Below are 6,584 nucleotides of genomic sequence, written 5' to 3'. Positions count from 1 at the left end.
CGACCAGGGACCTGAGCAGGGGGCAGGCCCGGGGTGGGGGGGGGGCGAGGGGCCGCGGGGAGGAGACGGGGCGGGCCTGGCGGGCGGGGACCTGGGCAGGGGGTAGGCCCGGGTGGACCCGTGGGAGGGGACGGGGTCGTTCGGGGACCTGGGCAGGGGGCAGGGGGCAGGCCCGAGGGAGGGGCGGGGCGGGGCGCGGGTTCCCGGTAGCTGGGCCCTTGAACTCTGGGGCTTGTGCGGTGGGGATCTCGCGTCCCCCTGTGCCCTCTCTCTGCTCTGCCCTTGGGCCCCCAGCCCTCCTCTCACCTGCGGGAATTAATCAGCTATGAAGTCTTCAGTGAAATGAAATGTTAAAAACATACTTCGGTTGTAGAGGAGGCGGGGTTTGTAAGAAATCACACTGTACCGTTGGTTACAACTTAAAATCCAAACCAGATGACCTTTAACGTCACCTTTTTTTAAGAAATGAAGCAGGTGACAAGTCATCTGACCGATCCGACGCAGGACCGGAGGGCTGGAGGGAGACGAGGGCCGAGGAAGGGGCGTCGGGGCGGGGCCTGGGCACTCCCCGCCCTCCTGCCTCCCCAGCCAGGCCAGGCCTGTGTGGGCTCCTGCCCTAGAACCCCGTCCCCGCTTGTGTGTCCCTGCAGACCGGTGTGGCAGAGTCCCCGACACCTCTACCCCGCTGCTCGGCCCGGAGTGGTGGTGTCCTTTCAGCGGTGTGACCCCTGAAGCCGGCGCCCCTCCGGGGGGGATAGGCCTGTGGTGGCCCCAGAGTTCCGCCTGAAGCTAATGGGCCGGTGCCATTAGGGTGATCATCCCCCGTGTTGGTCCCAACCGATGTAAGTTTGTGACCGAGTTTACAGCTATCACTGCCCGCACAAATTTTCTACTGCCCCAAACTAAGATTAAATGCAAATCATCCCACAAACTGACAATTAAAACCCAACCTTAATTCTTTAGATTTCTTTAAGCATCACTTTAAATGTAAATTTTCCTTAATCTGTATCAGTATTTGCAAAGCCTGTTTTATGGTTGAAACTCAAGTAAGGTGGGTAAAAATGCAACTTTTTTTTACAGTGGCATATTAGAAATAGCTTATTAAAATTTTTTAAAATGTTTTTATTTATTTTTGAGAGACAGTGTGAACAGGGGAGGGGCTGAGAAGGAGGGGGACACAGAATCTGAGCTGTCAGCACAGAGCCCGACGCGGGGCTTGAACCCACAAACCGTGAGATCATGACCTGAGCAGAAGTCCGAGCTTAACCAACTGAGCCACCCAGGAGCCCCAGGAATAGCTTGTTCTACACAATTTAGTAGAAACTCTCAGAGTAGTGGGGCACCTGGGTGGCTCTGTAGGTTGAGTGTCTGACTTTCCACCTCAGGATCGTGAGTTCAAGTTCTGCGCTGGGCTCCACCTGGATATGACGCTCACTTAAAAAAAACCAAAAAAGCCTCCTGGCAGCTCCTGGAGCACCGCAGGCCCTGCCGCAGCCATCAGTGAGCCACGGCAGGAAGGAGTAAGAAAGAGGTCACACGCATGTCCTGTGCCTCCCTGCCACGTGACATGGGAATGGGCTTGGTTGCCCTGACTTGCTTCCTGGAGCAGATCTTTTGCTGCCAAAGATTTACTTCTCACTGCCTTTCCCCTGATAAAAATTTAGTTATAATCTGCTTTTTGTAAACATTCAGAAACTTCAGAACCTTGCAAACTTTGGAAATGCAGGGTTGAGGCTGCGTGAGGTCCTGAGCTGAATCCCTTCATGGGTGGGAAGATTCTCAACAGCGAGCAGGCTCTGGGGACTGTCCCCTCTCCACGCCAGAGGGACAGAGGGAGGATGTGGGGCGGACTGAGAAGATGAACAGAGTCACAGGGCACCTGAGGGGAAGCATGCAAAACTCCTCCAGCTTCTGGCTCACCGGCTGACATGTTTCTCTATTTTAGTGGCTGTTTGTTCAGACTGGTTGGTAGACACGGATTGTATTCAGAAGACTTGGCACCAGTTTCCAGGCCTTCATATATAGAAACTGCCCAACAGCTTCTGGCGATGCTGGTGTTCAGGGCAAATAAGTGGCGAGGTCTGGGTGCTGGGCCCCAGACTCAGGAGTCTGCCTGCTGTGTGTCCGGGGAGACAGCCGTTCAACCCCACCGCCCTGGCGGGACGAGCCCCGACACTCTCCCGCTGGACCTGCCAGGACCCTGAGCCTGCTGGGAGGCGCGACCCGCTGGGCACTGGGGAGGGGGACTGGTCGCCTCAGGTGGCCAGGGCCCCCGGGGAGCAGCCAGCTGCCTGAATGTGTGGCCTGTGCTCTAACAGTGTTTCAAGGCTGCTTGGGGCTTGTTGCCTTGGTTTAATGGCTCATCAAGTAACTTCGTCAACAAGGTAACCTACTGGACGATGGCCTGGTGTGGATATGAGTCGTTTTCAGCAGCCTGACTTCCTGGAGTTGAGGCCTGTTGGGATTCTATTTCCGCTGCAAGGACTCTGGCTCGTTTTTTCATCCCCTCCACATGGTTGGCCACTGGGTACAGGGTCAGGGTGCCCAGACCCCACTGCTGTCCCCCACAGCCACGAGCAGGGGCTGGCCAGTGCGGGATGTGAAATCTGGAAGGGCACCCTGTGTGGGGGGGAGTCTTCCCTTGTCCCCCAGCGCTCTCAGCACTCCTCGGGGTGCTGCTCCCCCCACCCCCACTCAGCCATGCTCTCTGAGGGTGCCCCACCCTTACTGGGTAAGGGGGTGAGGGGCAGAGGGCACAAGGAGGACAAGGGATAGAAGTGGGCTGGGCTCTGTTCTATAGAGTCGGAAAATCACATCACGTGAAGGAGTTGGTCCCGCAGGGAAAATCAAGACCCCGCTCAGCACCTCACCCACAGAGCACACGGTGGACGTTTCCTGAGGAATAACTAATGGATGGAAGCCATTGTTGTGCGAATCGGCGTCGTTCTGAAATGCACCGGGTTGTCAGGAACCGTGGAAGAGGAAGGATCCTCGTAACTCAACATTTTCGAATGTCAGGCACTCTACAAACGGCATCTCATGAAGGCCTAGCGTACACGACTGACCCGAGCCTGGACTCATTCGCTGGACTGGCCGCGGGAAGCACTGAGGTTCCCATCAGGGGCCGCATTCACTTAGCAGCTGAGCCCACATCTGGAGTGGATTGGATGCAAGCATTCGAGCATCACATGGAGTGTTTGTCTTGGCCTGGGTGCCCGTCCCCTTAGCCCAGACTGGGCTGGGGCCTTTGCAGTGCCGGCTTTGGTTCCCAGGAGGCTGGGGCAGGGAGTGGGGGAGGGAGCCAGGCCCAGGGTGCTCTGTTGATGGGATCCCCATTACGGGCAGCTGGAACTGGAACCCTGAACCTTCCCAGACCGCTGGAGAATTATTCACCAGAGCGCAAAGGAGAGGAGCCTTCACCCTGCTCCTGTCACCTGGGGTCACCCTTGGGGCATTCACTCCCCTGCACTTGTGGATGGCAGTGCAGTGTCCCACAGGCGTCCCCAGGGGCACGGCCGGGCGAGGCCTGCCCCGAACGGCAGGCCGTGGGCCTGGCCGGAGCCAGATCAGGACCCAGAGCTTGAGAAGGGCGGGGCAGGAGGCAAGGGGAGGCTGATTCGAGACTGGGAAAGCAGGAGAAACTTCAAACAGGGCCTCCAACTGCCGCCGTCAGCGAGCACGTGTGGATGATTCTGGAGTGACTTCAACCATCTGCTCTCCAGGCTCCGGATAACTGCAGGCGGGTGGCAGGTGCCTGTGGGAGGTGTGGGCGCAGAGCGGGTGTCGTGTGTGACTCAGGCCATGTCCGGCGGGGTCCAGGGAAGGCCAGTTACACACCCTCTTCCTGAGTTTTAAGAGGAAAGTGTCACCTGCACGAGGAACGACTTGGTTAAATTCACAGAACCTGGAGAGCAGGAAAGCCAGAGGCTTCGGGCTGACTTCAGCCCTTCGACTGAGGCCGCACAGAAGTGGCTGACGTCACTGAGGAAGGCCTGGCCCGGGCGTCAGCCAGGAGTCTGCCCCGGCTCCTGTCCCCGGCAGCCCATGCAGGTGAGGGCCGCAGGGATCGGACACCCTTCGCCTCCTTTGCAGCCTGAACACCGCACAGGGCGCTCTTTTACCCACGCCCTCCCGTCTCACGTGACAGGCCGTATCACGCTGGGGCCCGGCATGTGCTGGGATGCCAGCGGTTTGGGGGCCACACTGGGCCTGTTTCTGGGCTGGGCTGCCTCCTGGCCGGGTGGCCCTGGGCCCCGGGCACAGCGTCAGCAACTGTGCCCGTGTGAGCCTCCATTTCTCACTGCCTCGTTCTAGTACACTCGGTGGAGGTACTGCCCAGGCTGTGGCCTCAGGCTCTGAGGGTCCAACAGAGCGATGCCTGCCCTGCGCGCCTGCGCCTCCTGGGTGTTTCCTCCCCCGACCCACACCAGGGTCCAGCCCCGGGAGACTCTGCAGCTGCAGACCCTCCCCCCACCTGCTCACTCATATTTGCAGACTTTGCCACCTGCACAAGCCCCACCTGCAGGGCCGCCTGCTGAGTGCCCTGCCCTAACCCTCGGGCCTGTGGGCATGGGGCACACCTTCCTCTGCATCTCCTGCTTCCTGCCCGTCCTCCACACGGCCCCTTCCCACCCTGAAGCGAGTTCCTATTTGTCCTTCAAAGCTGAGTGTGGTGTCCCCTGTCTGTGCCCTTCTCCAGCACCCTGTGGCCCCTGAAGAGGTGGCACCACCTTGACACACCACAGAGCCCTCCTTGCGTTTCTGGGGACTGTGGGCTCCTGGGGAGGGGGCCTTCTCTGGCCTCAGACCCACAGTGAGTCTTGTGCCAGCAGCTGGCAGATGCTCTCAAATATTGAAGGACCAAATGTTCCATAATGAGGACTGAGCCTTGATCTATAATTTCTTTGCGCTTTGTGGGTGAGAGTCTGTTCCATCACACAAAAACTATTAAAAGATACTTTTCAAAAAAGTAAAATCATGAGTCATCCAAATACAAAATGAGCATGTGTCAAGGTTTTAACTCATCAGCAAATGGGGAAACCAGTAAGATGTTAAGCCCGATCAAACGGAAAACTCGAATATGGACACACAGAGATGCAATCAGGAAGTGAGTGACTCATGTCACACTGGTGAGCACGCACTGGGCATCGACCCCGCGTTTGGAATGATCTCTTCCACAGATTTCTCTGCATTGTATTGTCCTCTCTAGGCGTAGGGAGCTGTTAAATCACTTTCTCAGAGACGACACACAGTGCTGACCCCTGCAGAGCCGGGAGACCCAGCACTGACCCAGCTCTCCCCTGGAAGGGCACCCAGCAATCTGTTTGTCACTTTAATGCCATTTACACTTTTTCCTCGTAACGGCTCCACACAAACACCTGCTATGTCACTTGGTGGGACCAAACTCCACAGCAGAAGGGAAGGGGGTGCACCATCTCTTGTGCCCTCGGCCTCCTGAGGAGAGGTGTGCCAGGGCCCCGGGGGAAGCAGGGCACTGTGGGGTTGGGTGCGTAGCAATGGGACCCCGGAATGGCCTCCTCTGAGTAGACTCTGGGGGAGGCGGGGAGGGAACCGCAGCCACCCCCGGCGCCCATCCAGGCCTCCTGCCGCACAAGCCCGCACGCACGGTGGTGCTGCGCACACGCAGGTCGCCAGCACCCGCTGGAGGGGCCAGCGTCTAGCAGCCAAGTAATAAGTGGCCTGTATCTGAATCCCCTGCTTGGGACAGCCTGGTCCCCTAGTGCTGCCTCCATGAATCGTGAGATCTGAGACTGGACCTCAAAGCTTCCTTAGCTGGATTTTGACAGGAGGTATTCTGCATGGGTCGTCCCCGCCCAGCTGGTGTGCCAAGGACGGAAGCCCGGCGTGCTGGTCACCTGGGCCACCGCACGGGCAACCTGGAGGTGTGACGGAGGGCTGCCCTCCGGGGGGTGGGGGGGGCTTGCCTGCTGCTGCTGTGAGGAGAGGCCCTCCCCCCGCGAGGACCCCTGGCCACACTGCGCCCCTTGGGCCCGAGAGAGGGGCTTGGGGGACCCGTGCCCACATGCTGACCCTCTGGTCACTGCTTTGCTGTGAAGAATGAACCCTTCTGTCCGCTCTCGGGGGCCCCGCGTCTTCCGCGAGCACGTGCATACGGGACAGGCCGTGGCGGCGGCTCCGAGCCGAGTAAGGGCCCCGCGGCGCCCCGCAGACCCTTCGGGACGGGGCCTTGGCCTCACCCACCGGGCGAGGCCGCTGCGGCCCCGTCCAGCTTGAGGAGGCCCGAGCCAGAAAAGCCGCACGGAACATCAACATCTAAATCCCCAGCGAGCGAAAGATGTGTCCAAACACTAACTCGGTTTTATTTTTTCACATTTCAGCCCCCCAAGCTCCTGGCCCCCAGCACGGTCTCTCCCCTAAGTTGCTGCCTCTCTGGGGCAGGGCCAGGGTCTTTTTGTCCACTGCCAACTCCCCGCGGCTGGCAGCGCCCGGTGACCGCGTGAGCGGGCTGCCGATGCAGGGCCCGGACGGAGGCTGGGTGGGGCGGGCCGGCCTGCTCTCCACGCCTGCAGGGCACCCCCGGTGGGGCTCCGGGGCGGGCTCCG

The 6,584-nt window shown here is 59.4% G+C and overlaps 1 protein-coding gene and 1 long non-coding RNA gene across 2 annotated transcripts in view; one reads left to right on the top strand and one right to left on the bottom strand.

Moving 5' to 3' along the window:
- Positions 1–6,584, bottom strand: part of B3GNTL1 (UDP-GlcNAc:betaGal beta-1,3-N-acetylglucosaminyltransferase like 1) — a 97,116-nt gene that overhangs the window by 81,413 nt on the left and 9,119 nt on the right. The gene's annotated exons all lie outside the window — the stretch shown is intronic.
- On the top strand, positions 206–4,975 carry LOC115282556. The gene is made up of 2 exons (XR_003904692.1): positions 206–842; positions 1,946–4,975. It is a non-coding gene; the product is annotated as an uncharacterized LOC115282556 (long non-coding RNA).

The sequence above is a fragment of the Suricata suricatta genome, chromosome 17 (assembly GCF_006229205.1).
Source record: "Suricata suricatta isolate VVHF042 chromosome 17, meerkat_22Aug2017_6uvM2_HiC, whole genome shotgun sequence".
NCBI lineage: Eukaryota > Metazoa > Chordata > Mammalia > Carnivora > Herpestidae > Suricata > Suricata suricatta.
The sequence above is the reverse complement of the archived record's forward strand: the minus strand, read 5'-3'. Positions and strand labels throughout refer to the sequence as shown.